This window comes from Octopus sinensis, linkage group LG9, assembly GCF_006345805.1.
Source record: "Octopus sinensis linkage group LG9, ASM634580v1, whole genome shotgun sequence".
In the NCBI taxonomy this organism is placed as follows: Eukaryota; Metazoa; Mollusca; class Cephalopoda; order Octopoda; family Octopodidae; genus Octopus; species Octopus sinensis.
In genome coordinates, this window is record NC_043005.1 from 6,729,045 (window position 1) to 6,743,411 (window position 14,367).

Genomic DNA, 14,367 nt, shown 5'->3' on the forward strand with positions numbered 1-14,367 from the left:
AATGCTGAACATTTGATATTATGTGGACTGAACGGGCCAGTGGTATGTGTAATCATGATCTTCTAATTGAACAATCAATATTGTAATGTTTCTTTGGTGAATGATTAGAACAAGGTAACAGTAAATTTGCCTTCTCAAGTCATAGTGACTCATAGGGGCCAGTTTCCTAGTTTCATGGTGTGCCTTACTGGCACTCGAGCCCTGTGCTAGTAGGGTATTAAGAGCACCATCCAAGCGTGATCGTTGCCAGAGTGGCTATCTGGCCTCCATGCCAGTGGCATGTAAAAGACACCATTTGAGCGTGATCGTTACCAGCATCGCCTTACTGGTACCTGTGCTGGTGGCATGTTTAAAAGATTTCAGTGAGGTCATTGCCAGTACTGCCTGACTGGCCCCGTGCTGGTGGCATGTAACAGCATCCACTACACTCTCGGAGTGGTTGGTGTTAGGAAGGGCATCCAGCTGTAGAAACTCTGCCAGATCAAGATTGGAGTCTGGTGCAGCCATCTGGTTCGCCAGCCCTCAGTCATTCGTCCAACCCATGCTAGCATGGAAAGCGGACATTAAATGATGATATATTTCTCACCAGGACAGGACACCAGTCTGTCACAGGATTATTCCTTTTCACCAGGTAAGTGGACTGGAGTAATGTGAAATGAAGTGTTTTGCTGAATAATACAACACATTGCCCGATCTAGGAATCAAAACCACAATCTTACAATCAGGAGTCCAACACACTAACCATTAAGCCATGCATCTCAACAATGCTTAAAACAGCTATACAGTTTATGACAAAAATGGTATTCAAATCCTGCTGGCAAGATTACAACTTTTTTCATCATCATCATCATCATCAACATCATCATCGTTTAACGTCTGCTTTCCATGGGCTGGACGATTTTGACTGAGGGCTGACGAACCAGATGGCTGCACCAGGCTCCAATCTTGATCTGGCAGAGTTTCTACAGCTGGATGCCCTTCCTAATGCCAACCACTCCGAGAGTGTAGTGGGTGCTTTTTACGTGCCTCTGGCATGAGGGCCAGTCAGGGAGTACTGGCAACGACCTCGCTCAAATGTTTTACACATGCCATCGGCACAGGTGCCAGTAAGGCGACGCTGGTAACAATCATGCTCGAATAGTGCCTTTTACGTGCCACCGGCATGGAAGCCAGTTAGCCGCTCTGGCAACGATCACAGTTGGATGGTGCTCTTAGCACCCAACTAGCACGGGCACAAGTGCCAGTAAGGCAATGCTGGTAGCGATCACACTCAAATGGTGCCTTTTATGTGTCACTGGCATGGAAGCCGGTTAGCCGCTCTGTTCATATTTTCCTATATTAGATATGGCATCAAGCTGAAGACTAATTTTGATACTTCAAAGTTTCAGTAATTTTATCACTTTTTTCACTGTAAAGACTTTGATTTCTTTCGAGAAAAACTCATTTCTAGAGATTTTTGTTATTGAATACATCATTATAGCTTTTAATGTCTGCTTTACCATGCTTGCATGGGTTGGATAGAATTTTGTTGAGGTGGATTTCCACAGCTGGATGCTCTTCCTATCACCAATCCTCACCTGTTTTCAAGTAAGGAAATAATTCTTCATGACCAGACATGTTTCCACAAAAGATGAGCAAAGGTCCTTGCTTGCCTGACAGTAATATTCGTTCACAACTATCATGCAACACCAAGACAAAGAGACACGCATAAGTAAACAAATATATGAGTGACTGTGTGGTAAGTAGCTTGCTTACCAACCACATGGTTCCGGGTTCATTCCCACTGCGTACCACCTTGGGCAAGTGTCTTCTACTATAACCTCGGGCCGACCACAGCCTTGTGAGTGGATTTGGTAGACGGAAACTGAAAGAAGCCTGTATATATATATATGTGTGTCTGTGTTTGTTCCCCTAGTATTGCTTGACCACTGATGTTGGTGTGTTTATGTCTCCGTCACTTAGCGGTTCGGCAAAAGAGACCAATAGAATAAGTACTGGGCTTACAAAGAATAAGTCCCGGGGTCGATTTGCTTGACGAAAGGTGGTGCTCCAGCATGGCCACAGTCAAATGACTGAAACAAGTAAAAGAGTAAAAGAGTAAAGAGTATATATATATATATAGACAATTCAAATAAACTAATAATAAAATTAACAAGCAACAAGAGGATACGCACAAGGAATGTATTAGCCTGATGCACAGTAAAAAGAGAGAGTTCTGTGGTTTTTAGCATAGCTCTTCCCTAGAAAGTAGAAAGGGAAAAGTTGAAAGAAGGAAAAGAAATCGCCAATCAATATACATATATATACAGAAATCCAATGTGTATATATATATATATATATGGATGTGTAATGTCAGTACTCATACTCGGCAGAGTGTAAGTACCTTGAGAGAAAAGCTGGACCTAAGAAGCATCAGTTGTGGTGTGCAAGAGAGACGTTTGCGCTGGTATGGTCATGTGGCGAGAATGGATGAAGATAGTTGTGTGAAAAAGTGCCACACCCTAGCGATTGAGGGAACCTGTGGAAGAGGCAGACCCAGGAAAACCTGGGACGAGGTGGTGAAGCACGACCTTCGAACTTTAGGTCTCACTGAGGAAATGACTAGAGACCGAGTCCTCTGGAAGTGTGCTGTGCGCGAGAAGACCCGGCAGGACAAGTGAGTCCATAACCCGTGGCCTTCTACATGGGATGGAGCCAGCCTACGTATGCATACCTTTCCTTCTTGGGACACAAATCTCTACTTGTGAAGACGTGTTGAGGCAAGTGAGGATCAGAATCAAAACCGATCAGTGGAAATTGCAGATGTGTTACCAGTGCCGGTGACATGTCGAAACTCTACTTGTGAAGACCCATTGAGGCAAGTGAGGATCAGAATCGAAATCGATCAATGGAAATTGCAGATGTGTTACCAGTGCTGGTGGCATGTAAGAGAACCTTCTGTTTCGCGACCGTTGCCAGCACCGCCCCGTTTCGTGTCCGTTGCCAGCCTCGCCTGGCCCTCGTGCCGGTGGCACATAAAAAGCACCATCCGTTCGTGGCCGTTTGCCAGCTCTGTCTGGCACCTGTGCGGGTGGCACGTAAAAAGCACCCACTACACTCTTGGAGTGGTTGGCGTTAGGAAGGGCATCCAGCCGTAGAAACACTGCCAGATTTGACTGGGCCTGATGAAGCCTTCTGGCTTCACAGACCCCAGTAGAACCGTCCAACCCATGCTAGCATGGAAAACGGACGCTAAACGATGATGATGATATATCATCATTTGCAGTGTTATTTATAGCTCCCGAGCAACTGCCACATACAAAAGCTATCCTCCCAGTTAGCCTTCCTTTGATATTTATCGACCCCAAAAGGATGAAAGGCAAAGTCGACCACACCAAAATTTGAACTTAGAACGTAAAGACAGAGACAAAATACGGCTTAGTATTTTGCCCAGTGTGCTAACGTTTCAGCCAGCTCACCACCTTATAATAGTAAATATATTAATGTGATTCTGACTAATGGTTGATTGTGTATAAAACCTAAATACATTTCAGGATTTTATATCTAATTTGGCACATCCCTCCTGATAAGCTGTGATTACATAAAATAGCCACATCATCTATCTTCTTCATTGTTTATAAATTAGCTTTGTAAATGGATTTGACATTTGGAGAACTAAAAGTATTGGAACATCATCACCATCATCGTTTAACATCCGCTTTCCATTCTAGCATGGGTTGGACGATTTGACTGAGTGCTGGCAAACCAGATGGCTGCACCAGGCTCCAATCTTGAATCTGGCAGAGTTTCTACAGCTGGATGCCCTTCCTAACACCAACCACTCCAAGAGTGTAGTGGGGGCTTTTATGTGCCACCGGCATGAGGGCCAGTCAGGCAGTACTGACAACAACCTCGCTTGAATGTTTTTACATGTGCCACCGGCACAGGTGCCAGTAAGGCAACGTTGGTAACGATCACGCTCGAATGGTGCCTTTTACGTGCCACCAGCACGGCAGCCAGTTAGCTGCTCTGGCAACATTCATGCTCAGATGGTGCTCTTAGCACCCTACTAGCACAGGGCACAAGTGCCAGTAAGGCAAAGCTGGTAACAATCAGACTCGAATGGTGCCTTTTTTATGCCACTGGCACGGAAGCCAGTTAGCTACTCTGTCAACGATCACACTCGTATGGTGCTCTTTGCACCCGACTAGCACAGATGCCAGTCATCAAATTTGATTTCGATTTCACTTGCCTCAACAGGTCTTCAACAAATATCGAGGGAGTTGCTGAACCAGCCACTCATGAATTAATAGCCATCGGAGTGCCAGAAGATGTGGTAGATCTGCAGGCATTCATTGGAAACACAGCTAGGGATCTCAGCTGTATCCCTCCAAAAAGTGCTTCCCGCCTTGGCCAACCGGGATCCAAACCCAGGTTGATCAGGCTGTTGTTTACAGGCTTTACTGAGGTGCAGTCATTCCATCTGGCTGCTGATAGAGCTCAGCGTGACAACATAATCAAATTTAGAACACATCCTGGCCTACCACCTGATGTACGCCCAAAGCTAAGATCTGTAGCTTCCCTAAATTGCAACTCCATGCCACAGGAGAGTTTTAGCCTCCACGATGATGAGCAAATCTGGAAATTTGTCAAGTCTGGTGAGTCGTGGATAAGGGATGCCAGTTGGACTGAGCAGACTACACCCACAACAACTGGCAATACAAAAATCTTGGGAAACTAACCAAGAACAATCAGCCATCCCCTGTATATCATCATCTGAAATCCAGATATAAACTGCTGTCCTTGAATGCCCGTAGTTTATGCAACAAGGTGCATCTTTTTGACTCCTATGTCAAAAGTATCAACCCAGATTTCATCACAGTCACGGAAACATGGGCACACTCTGCACTCTGTGATGGAGTTTTCAGCATAGCCAGCTACAACCTGTTCCGCAAAGACTGCATTAATCGCCGTGGAGGGGGTGTGATGATTTATGTTCGATCAAATCTATCGGCAATCCCCTGTGATGATTTGAACCAATCTCAGCAGGAAGTATTTTTCTGCAATATACACATGACCATGTCAACACTTCTGCTCGGAGTCATTTACCGCCCCCCCCCCAAATTATCGTCAAGACGCACAGCTTTTTGATATCCTCAGAGCTGCTGCCATGAAAACAGCCACGTATGTTTATATTGCGGGCGACTTCAATTTCCCTGAGATTGACTGGGAGGCCTTCCGTTGGCCGCAAAGTGCAGACGATTTCCTTGAACTGGTGCTGAATTCAAATTGGTCCCAAGTCGTTACCCCCCCCCCTCCACAAGGGGTAACAACACTTTGGATCTGCTACTTACCGCTTCTCCTGAAACAATCATTAGTGTTACTACTGAAGAACCTTTAGGTGACTCTGATCATTCCATGATCATGGCCAACTTGTCTCTGATTGGTTGTAACAAAAAACACAACCATCTTCAGACTACCCGCTTTGACTGGAATAAAGCAGACTGGAGCTCATATTGTACTAAGCTGCAATGCCCAAACTGGCTCAAATTTTATGCCTCTGGAGATGTGGACACTATACTCCAGAACATTCTGAATTCAATATGGGCGGCATGTGCAGCATCAGTACCACGCAAGCACAAAAAACCACCCAATAGTGCAATTTGGGAGACTGCAGCAGTCCGACTTGCCAGGAAAGAACGCCATAATGCTGAACAGGAATACAAATTGCACAAATCAGAGAGCAACAGGAAAAAGCGCAATAGGTCAGCCAACCACCTCAAGCAGGTGACAAAAAAGGCAGTGCTTGAATTTGAACAACGCATTGCAGCTAACCCTGACAGCAAAGTGTTCTGGAAGTATGTGCACTCAATGCAGAGACCCCACTCTCCAGTTGGTCCCCTTCGCAATCCCCACGCAGGACAGATTACTGGCAATCCCGAAGAGTGTGCAGAAATCATTGCTGGATGCTATGCCGGCATCTTTACTGTCAAGGACCAAAATGTTCCATCTTCATCACCACTGACACCGGACTCTATATCTACTATGCAATTTACACCAGCAATGCTACAACGCCACCTTAAGAATAAACGCAATTATGCCTCTCCTGGTCTCGATGGTGTTACATACCTACTTCTCAAATGCGGTGGGTACTTTCTTCTAAGCCAACTTTCTCTATTCTTCCAATTCTGTCTTGACAATGGTGTTACTCCAGAACAGTAGAAAACTGCCAGTGTTATCCCTCTGTTCAAAAAAGGTGACTGCACATCGCCTGTCAACTATCGCCCCGTTAGTCTTACTAGCTGCATTGCCAAACTGATGGAATCCTGTATCAGAGAAACCCTTTGGAACTTCTGGAAGTCTCACAGCCTCATCCAGCTGTCACAATTTGGATTTATTCCTAACTCCAGCTGCTGTAATCAACTCATCGAGTTTCTTGAGGACGTTACCCAAATCACTGATTGCAGATCCTGGGTGGATGTTGTTTACCTGGACTTTGCTAAGGCTTTTAACTCTGTGCCACACAAAAGACTTATGGTGAAGCTCTCTGCATTGGGCATAAGAGACGAACTCTATACCTGGTTGAAGTCCTTTATTTTCGGCCAAAAAGAGGTTGTCACAGTTCTGGGACAGCACTCTTCACCCTATGAGATGACATCTGGTGTACCACAGGGATCTGTTCTTGGCCCTCTTTTATTTGTTGCATATGTTAATGGCATAGATGCCAACTTAAATAATGCCACAGTGCTGAAATATGCAGATGACATCAAGCTGTACCTCGAAATAAAGAGGTCAGATCCTGTACACTATAGATCTCTATTGCAAGCAGACCTGGACACAATGCAGCAGTGGATCATGGACTGGCAACTCAAGCTGGCTGTGGACAAATGTACCATCATGCATTTTGGGAGGAGAAACCCAGCGTCCACCTACTCCCTCCACAACACTAGTCTCAAAAGGTTTTCGTGTGAATGTGACCTGGGTGTTATTGTCGACAGTGATTTGCGTTGGACAAAACACATCGCTAAAATTGTCAAGAAGGCTGAGGGTGTCTTGGCATCACTCACCAAATCCTTTGTGAGCCGCTCTCCGACTATCTATCTGCGGCTTTATATAGCTATGGTAAGACCTCACTGGGAATTTGCATCACCGGTCTGGAACCCCTATCTTGCCCAGGATATCAATCGTCTGGAAGCCGTTCAGCGACGTGCAACCAAAAGAATACCCTCCATCAGGCATTTGCCATATCCTGAACTCCTTACTTCCCTGGGCATGGACACATTGAAACTCCGATGTCTGACAGCTGACTTGGCAGACACCCATAAAATTATCAACCATCGTACAAACAATAATTCTGAGCACCTTTTCAAACTCCACCCATCTAACACCCGTGGACATATTTACAAAGTCAGAAAACAGCACAGCTCCCATGACTTCAGGAAACATTTTTTCACGCTGAGAGTTGCTGAAGCATGGAACAAACTGCTGGCATCAGTTGTTAGTTGTCGGAGCACTGCATCCTTCAAAACTTCCATGCTTTCTGAGATTCGCCAACACTACACCTGATTTTCTCCTTTCCATACACACACAAGCATGTATCTGACTCATACATTGTTCGCTTTCCAGACATTTGTACATTACTGCATATACTCTGACAAGTTGTGGTGCACCTGAGCACTGTATACAATAATTTCATTATTATTATTCCCTTTTACTTTTTTGGGGTTTTTTTCTTCCTTCTTTTTCCTTTCTTTTTCTTTCTTTGTTCCTCTTTTTTCCATTTTTATATTTGGATATTAAAATAAATCTCGTCTGAAAACAAAAATGGGAATATACATATTAAATGCACTGAATGAAGTGTAATGAGAAATTGAAATGCCATTTTATAGTAAATAGTCTGTAAATTGTTATTAGTGGAGGTGCGTGGCTTAGTGGTTAGGGTGTCAGCATCATGATCGTAAGATTGTGGTTTCGATTCCTGGACCGGGTAATGCATTGTGTTCTTGAGCAAAACACTTCATTTCACGTTGCTCCAGACCACTCAGCTGGCAAAAATGAGTAACGCTGCGATGGACTGGCGTCCCATCCAGCTGGGGAACGCATATGCCATAGAAACTGGGAAACTGGGCCCATGAGCCTGGCTAGGCTTTAAAAGGGCGCATTTATTATTTTTTTTTTTTAAGAAATTGTTATTAAGACAAACTATGAAGAGTTAGGATGCATTCTGGCACAAATGATTTGGTGCTACTGATTCAATGCAAAAACCAATGGTATTGACATTTTGATGCTGAGGAAATTGTTTTTATTCCACATAACTAACTGGTTTTTATCCAGGTGGGTATTTACCACTGCAGAAAATTTTTTTAAATGTGTACAAAAATGATGCAAGAAATAATACATGAAACTGCTCTTAGGTTTAAAAATGTGGATGTTGTTGAACACTTAAGAAACCTTGCTGATTGTTACTAAATGAAGAACAGTTAGTCTTTTGTTTTATCTGTATAAAATGATTGATATAAATGTTGGTTGTTTGGTTGGTTGGTTGAGTTCTCAAGTCATGCTTTACATCATACAGGGAGATGAGGAGAAAGAGTAAAAGAGAGATGCAAAGAGACTTAACATAACAGGAGCAAGATGAGGGCACATACTAGGCTTGGTGGCAGGCAATGATAACTTATTGAAGAATACACATAAAAATGTGAAATTTTGCAGAAATAGATTTTTGATGGAGTAGATTGTGATTTGTTTTATTTAATTTTAAGGTAAAAAATATTTCTTTTAAAAATTAGTTTCCATTTAAACATTTTGTATAAGCACCAAAAGATTTGATATAAGTAAAATTTTTTTTGCTGTATGTATGCCATATTTTTTAATATTAGCCATAGTGGCAAAAGTATACCTCAAAAATTACTCATCATATAAGGTGGGTAACACTACAGTATTAGTAAAATCTATTCCTATTTTGGTAGAAGGCTAACAATTCTGAGAGGTGAGGAAGTCATTTACATCATTCCCAGTGCTCAACTGTACTTATTCTATCAACTGCAAAAGGATGAAAGGTAAAGATGGCCTTGGTGGAATTTGAACTCAGAACATAAAGCAGTAAGAAATGATTCTAAGCATTTTGTCCAGCATGCTAATAGTTCTGCCAGCCGGCTGTTTTATAGGATATGTATAATATTAGTTTAAAATTTTGGTAGAAGACCAGCGTTTTTGGGGGGATGGAGCGGAGTTGATAAACATTGACCCAAGTGCTCAACTGGTACTTACTTTATCAATCCTGAAAGGATGAAAGGCAGTGTCAACCTTGGCAGAATTTGAACTCTGAATGTAAAGACAGATGAAATACTGCTAAGCATTTTGCCCGATACACTAATGAGTCTGTCAGCTAACCATCTTATAGCATTAGTATAATGTTATTAAAAGTCTTTATCTATATGTCATATGAAGGAAGATAAATTCATATTATAATAATTTTATTTTCAGTCCATTTTAATCTCTTTCTCTCTCTCTCTCTCTCTCTCTCTCTCTCTCTCTCTCTCCTCTCTCTCTATCTCTATCTATCTATCTATCTATCTATCTCTCTATCAGAATGTGTTTGTTTCTGTGTATGCATGTCTACCTTTAGCGCCAAATTGTCCACCATCAGAAAAACCATCATCAAAGTAGGTTTTTGCATCCAAAGGGTCATACCAAATAGCAAGTACCAAAGCAGCTGTACCTAATAATTTCAATCCAAAGCCTAAAACCATGCATAATGAGACTCAGTTATGGAACCCAACCAGTATATCTATAAACATTTCCATCCCCGGAGCAAAATTAATTAAAAGAGACCATGACAGCCAGTTTCAGACTCTATTCTTTGACTATACTCTGCCATAGTGCATCCCTTCTACAGAGGCTTCATAAGTGCTGGTTCTAACAGAGCAATAATGAGTTGTTACTTGTGTATGTTGATGTTATTTGTTAGACTTTAATTTATTCTGTAGCTTCAGGTTTCTTCGCTTCTGCTGTAGAGCAGCCATCAATGGCCTCAATTCTCAAGCAGGTCTAATGTTACCAAAATAACTGATCACCAGATCAGAATATTCTCAACTACAGTTCTTATCTGTATCATTTAGTACTTCATAATGCCTGTGTTTTAAATCGTTTTATCTTTCCAGCATTCTCATAATTCAAATAGGATTTAATTCTAAAATGATATTTATAAACTGTTTCACCGTTACAATTTTATAGCTAACCTTACTAATGCAGAATAATATTTCAATAAATAAATAAATAAATAAATAAATAAATAAAAGGTGTGCACGGTAGCTTAGTAGGTTAATTTCCTTCATGAATTACTGTAGGGTTAGGGTTTCTGTAGCTCAAGAGGAAATTCTAAATTTAATCCACATTGCAGATAAATTGCTTATTAGAGTTGCGAAAAAGACAGAAGTAGTGGTTATAAATGTGACAGTAATTAAACTACGTTTCAGAAATATCATAAACTAGAAAGGTATAGCATTTTATCTGCTGAAGGCTATTTATTTCTAAAATGGGCTTTTTAAAAATTTTCTGAATTAAAATAAACAAAACACCTATGAATATTTCAGAATCTACTTATAACACAATTTATAGGTATGTACAAATTAATTTTCATTCATTTTATTTTATTGCAACTATTATATCAATTAATTATAAAATGCATTTAGTTTCATAATAGATAAACATAATCGACTTTAACTAATGACCAACTAGTCATGATCAGGTAATTATATCTTATCTGATAGTGTAAGACAGATGCTATCAACATTAACTTTAGAGGAATGGATATTAATTACATAGATAACCATCTGAAATAGGTCTAATGTTTAGAAAAGTGCTAAGTTTGAAAATTTAATTAAAACCATATTTTTATCTGAGAAATGTTGTTGGATTTCAATGATATTTAAACTGTTTTCAGTTGACAAGTTCTTTTCAAATTTTATATTAGTGCTTTAATTCACTGTTATACAGGAACCTAAAAAGGACTGCCTAATCTGTCTGGTAGAGAGGAAATCATAGCAACAGCATTTCCTGGGTAGGTTTAGGTTACAAATATAATCTATTAATTGAAACAAGTAGCCTGGAAGAGAGGTTGCTTAATTTTAAATTTTTGGGGGATATGTATGACTTTTTTTAAAGAGTATTAATGGTTCATTTAGAGATAATATGGAGTAGAATTAAAATCAACCTTCACAATTTTAAAAATGAAATATTTTGTTGATCTTACTTCAACACAATTAACAATTAATTCGCCAACTTTCTTATCAAGGATTTATTGAAATTAATTATGAAACAGCAGACCAGTTCCCATTGTAAGAGTTCTTTTGCATTCAACGATTCATATTCCTTTTGGCTGAAGCAAACTGAGGCATGACAATTTCGTTTCATTTTCAAAGAAACTTACAGAGAATATGTAACTACTTGGATTGTGCCACCTATAGCTGCCACTGTTGATGATGATTAAGAAGGCGGTAGGAGCTTACAGAATTTCAAATGGATTAATAGTAAGCATTGTAAAACAGTGTTAAGCTCCTGGTAAGTGCCAATTGAAGCCAATATATTTTACCCTTGCTGTAAATGTCCTTGCAAAAGACAAAAATATCACATTTCTCATTTTTACTCGCATAAAACATGGGGAGGATCTTTGAGCTGAATCCGAGAAAGCATTTCATAAGACTTCAACAAAGAATTATAATTACTGGCATGTTATATAATATTTTATTTCAATACTGTATTATACCACACAACATTTTAGCCAACACTTATGTTACAATGGATGTAACATTATGTCTGTTGTGTACATAGATGTAATATTGATATTCATCATAGCATACAGCATTGGCTAAAACTCTATTGCTGTGTTCCACAGCTGTGATCTCCAACCATATTTTGCACCATGGGCCAGTTTCATACAAGAAAAGTTTTCCACAGACCAGAGTATCACGCACAACAAAACACAATAAAGTGCATTATATATAAATTAATAGGTGTAGGAGTGGCTGTGTGGTAAGTAGCTTGCTTATGAACCACATGGTTCCAGGTTCAGTCCCACTGCGTGACACCTTGGGCTGACCAAAGCTTTATGAGTGGATTTGGTAGACGAAAACTGAAAGAAGCCCATCGTATATATGTATGTATGTGTGTGTGTATGTGTTTGTGTCTGTGTTTGTCCCACCAACATCGCTTGACAACCGATGCTGGTGTGTTTACGTCCCCATAACTTAGCAGTTTGGCAAAAGAGACAGATAGAATAAGTACTAGGCTTACAAAGAATAAGTCCTGGGGTCGATTTGCTCGACTAAAGGCGGTGCTCCAGCATGGCCACAGTAAAATGACTGAAACAAGTAAAAGAGTAAAAGAATAAAGAGTATATATATCATGCATATATATTACATAACATAATAATAAATATAAAATGCATATATATTACATAACATAATAATAAATATAAAATGCATATATATTACATAACATAATAATAAATATAAAATGCATATATATTACATAACACAATAATAAATATAAAATGCATATATATTACATAACATAATAATAAATATAAAATGCATATATATTACATAACATATAATAAATATAAAATGCATATATATTACATAACATAATAATAAATATAAAATGCATATATATTACATAACATAATAATAAATATAAAATGCATATATATTACATAACATAATAATAAATATAAAATGCATATATATTACATAACATAATAATAAATATAAAATGCTATATATACATAACATAATAAAATATAAAATGCATATATATTACATAACATAATAATAATATAAAATGCATATATATTACATAACATAATAATAAATATAAAATGCATATATATTACATAACATAATAATAAATATAAAATGCATATATATTACATAACATAATAATAAATATAAAATGCATATATATTACATAACATAATAATAAATATAAAATGCATATATTACATAAATAATAATAAATATAAAATGCATATATATTACATAACATAATAATAAATATAAAATGCATATATATTACATAACATAATAATAAATATAAAATGCATATATATTACATAACATAATAATAATATAAAATGCATATATATTACATAACATAATAATAAATATAAAATGCATATATATTACATAACATAATAATAAATATAAAATGCATATATATTACATAACATAATAATAAATAAAATGCATATATTACATAACATAATAATAAATATAAAATGCATATATATTACATAACATAATAATAAATATAAAATGCATATATATTACATAACATAATAATAAATATAAAATGCATATATATTACATAACATAATAATAAATATAAAATGCATATATATTACATAACATAATAATAAATATAAAATGCATATATATTACATAACACAATAATAAATATAAAATGCATATATATTACATAACACAATAATAAATATAAAATGCATATATATTACATAACATAATAATAAATATAAAATGCATATATATTACATAACATAATAATAAATATAAAATGCATATATATTACATAACATAATAATAAATATAAAATGCATATATATATTAAACATACAGTTATGAATACACAATGCACAAATACCCTGAAGACTGCAACAGTCAATACAATAGAAATACAATTCTAAAATTTCTTCTTGTATGACCTGGTATCAAATGATCCATAACCTGGCACTGGTCCATGTCCTGATGGTAGGGGGCCCCCTGTTCTATAGTACAGGGTAGTATCAAAAAGTTCCTAGATTAATTATGCTTAATACAAAATAGCTTATTTATCTAAGATTTAACATCATCTCCTTCAAAATAGTCACCTTGCACAGCAATACACCAGTCCCAGTGTTTCTGCCACTTTTGGAATCCAGCATTGAAGTCATTTTCCTTAAATGAGTTGAGGAGCTTCAGTGATTCAGTTTTGATCTTCAAAATGGTGTTAAAACAGTGACCTTTGAGCTGAATTTTCATCTTGGGGAAGAGATGGAAATCTGCAGGTGCTATTTCTGGCGAATAGGGTAGGTGCGGAAGTGAAACCACGTTTTTTGGTGAGAAACTTATGAGTGAGAAAAGCTCATTGACAGGGTGCATTGTTGTTGTGAAGAATCCAATTGCTTTCGCTCCACAGATCCAGTCACTCTTGCTGAATGTTCTCCCTTAAACACTTCAAAACATTGCTGTAGAACTCTCAATTGATGGTCTGGCCCTGGGGGGTGAATTCTCGATGCACAATACCACATTTCCTGGGGTGACGCTTGTGGCAGGTCTTCTAGATTGTTCATTGCCTTCCAGAGATGTTCTTCTACTTTTCAAGTGCCCA

General features: G+C 38.2%; 1 long non-coding RNA gene across 1 annotated transcript in view; it reads right to left on the reverse strand.

Annotated features, from left to right (window-relative positions):
• Positions 1-4,624: 4,624 nt before the first annotated feature.
• Positions 4,625-14,367, reverse strand: part of LOC118764763 — a 15,345-nt gene continuing 5,602 nt past the window's right edge. Inside the window, exon 3 of the long non-coding RNA XR_005000561.1 lies at positions 4,625-4,923. This is a non-coding gene — a long non-coding RNA (uncharacterized LOC118764763). The remainder of the gene's footprint in view (positions 4,924-14,367) is intronic.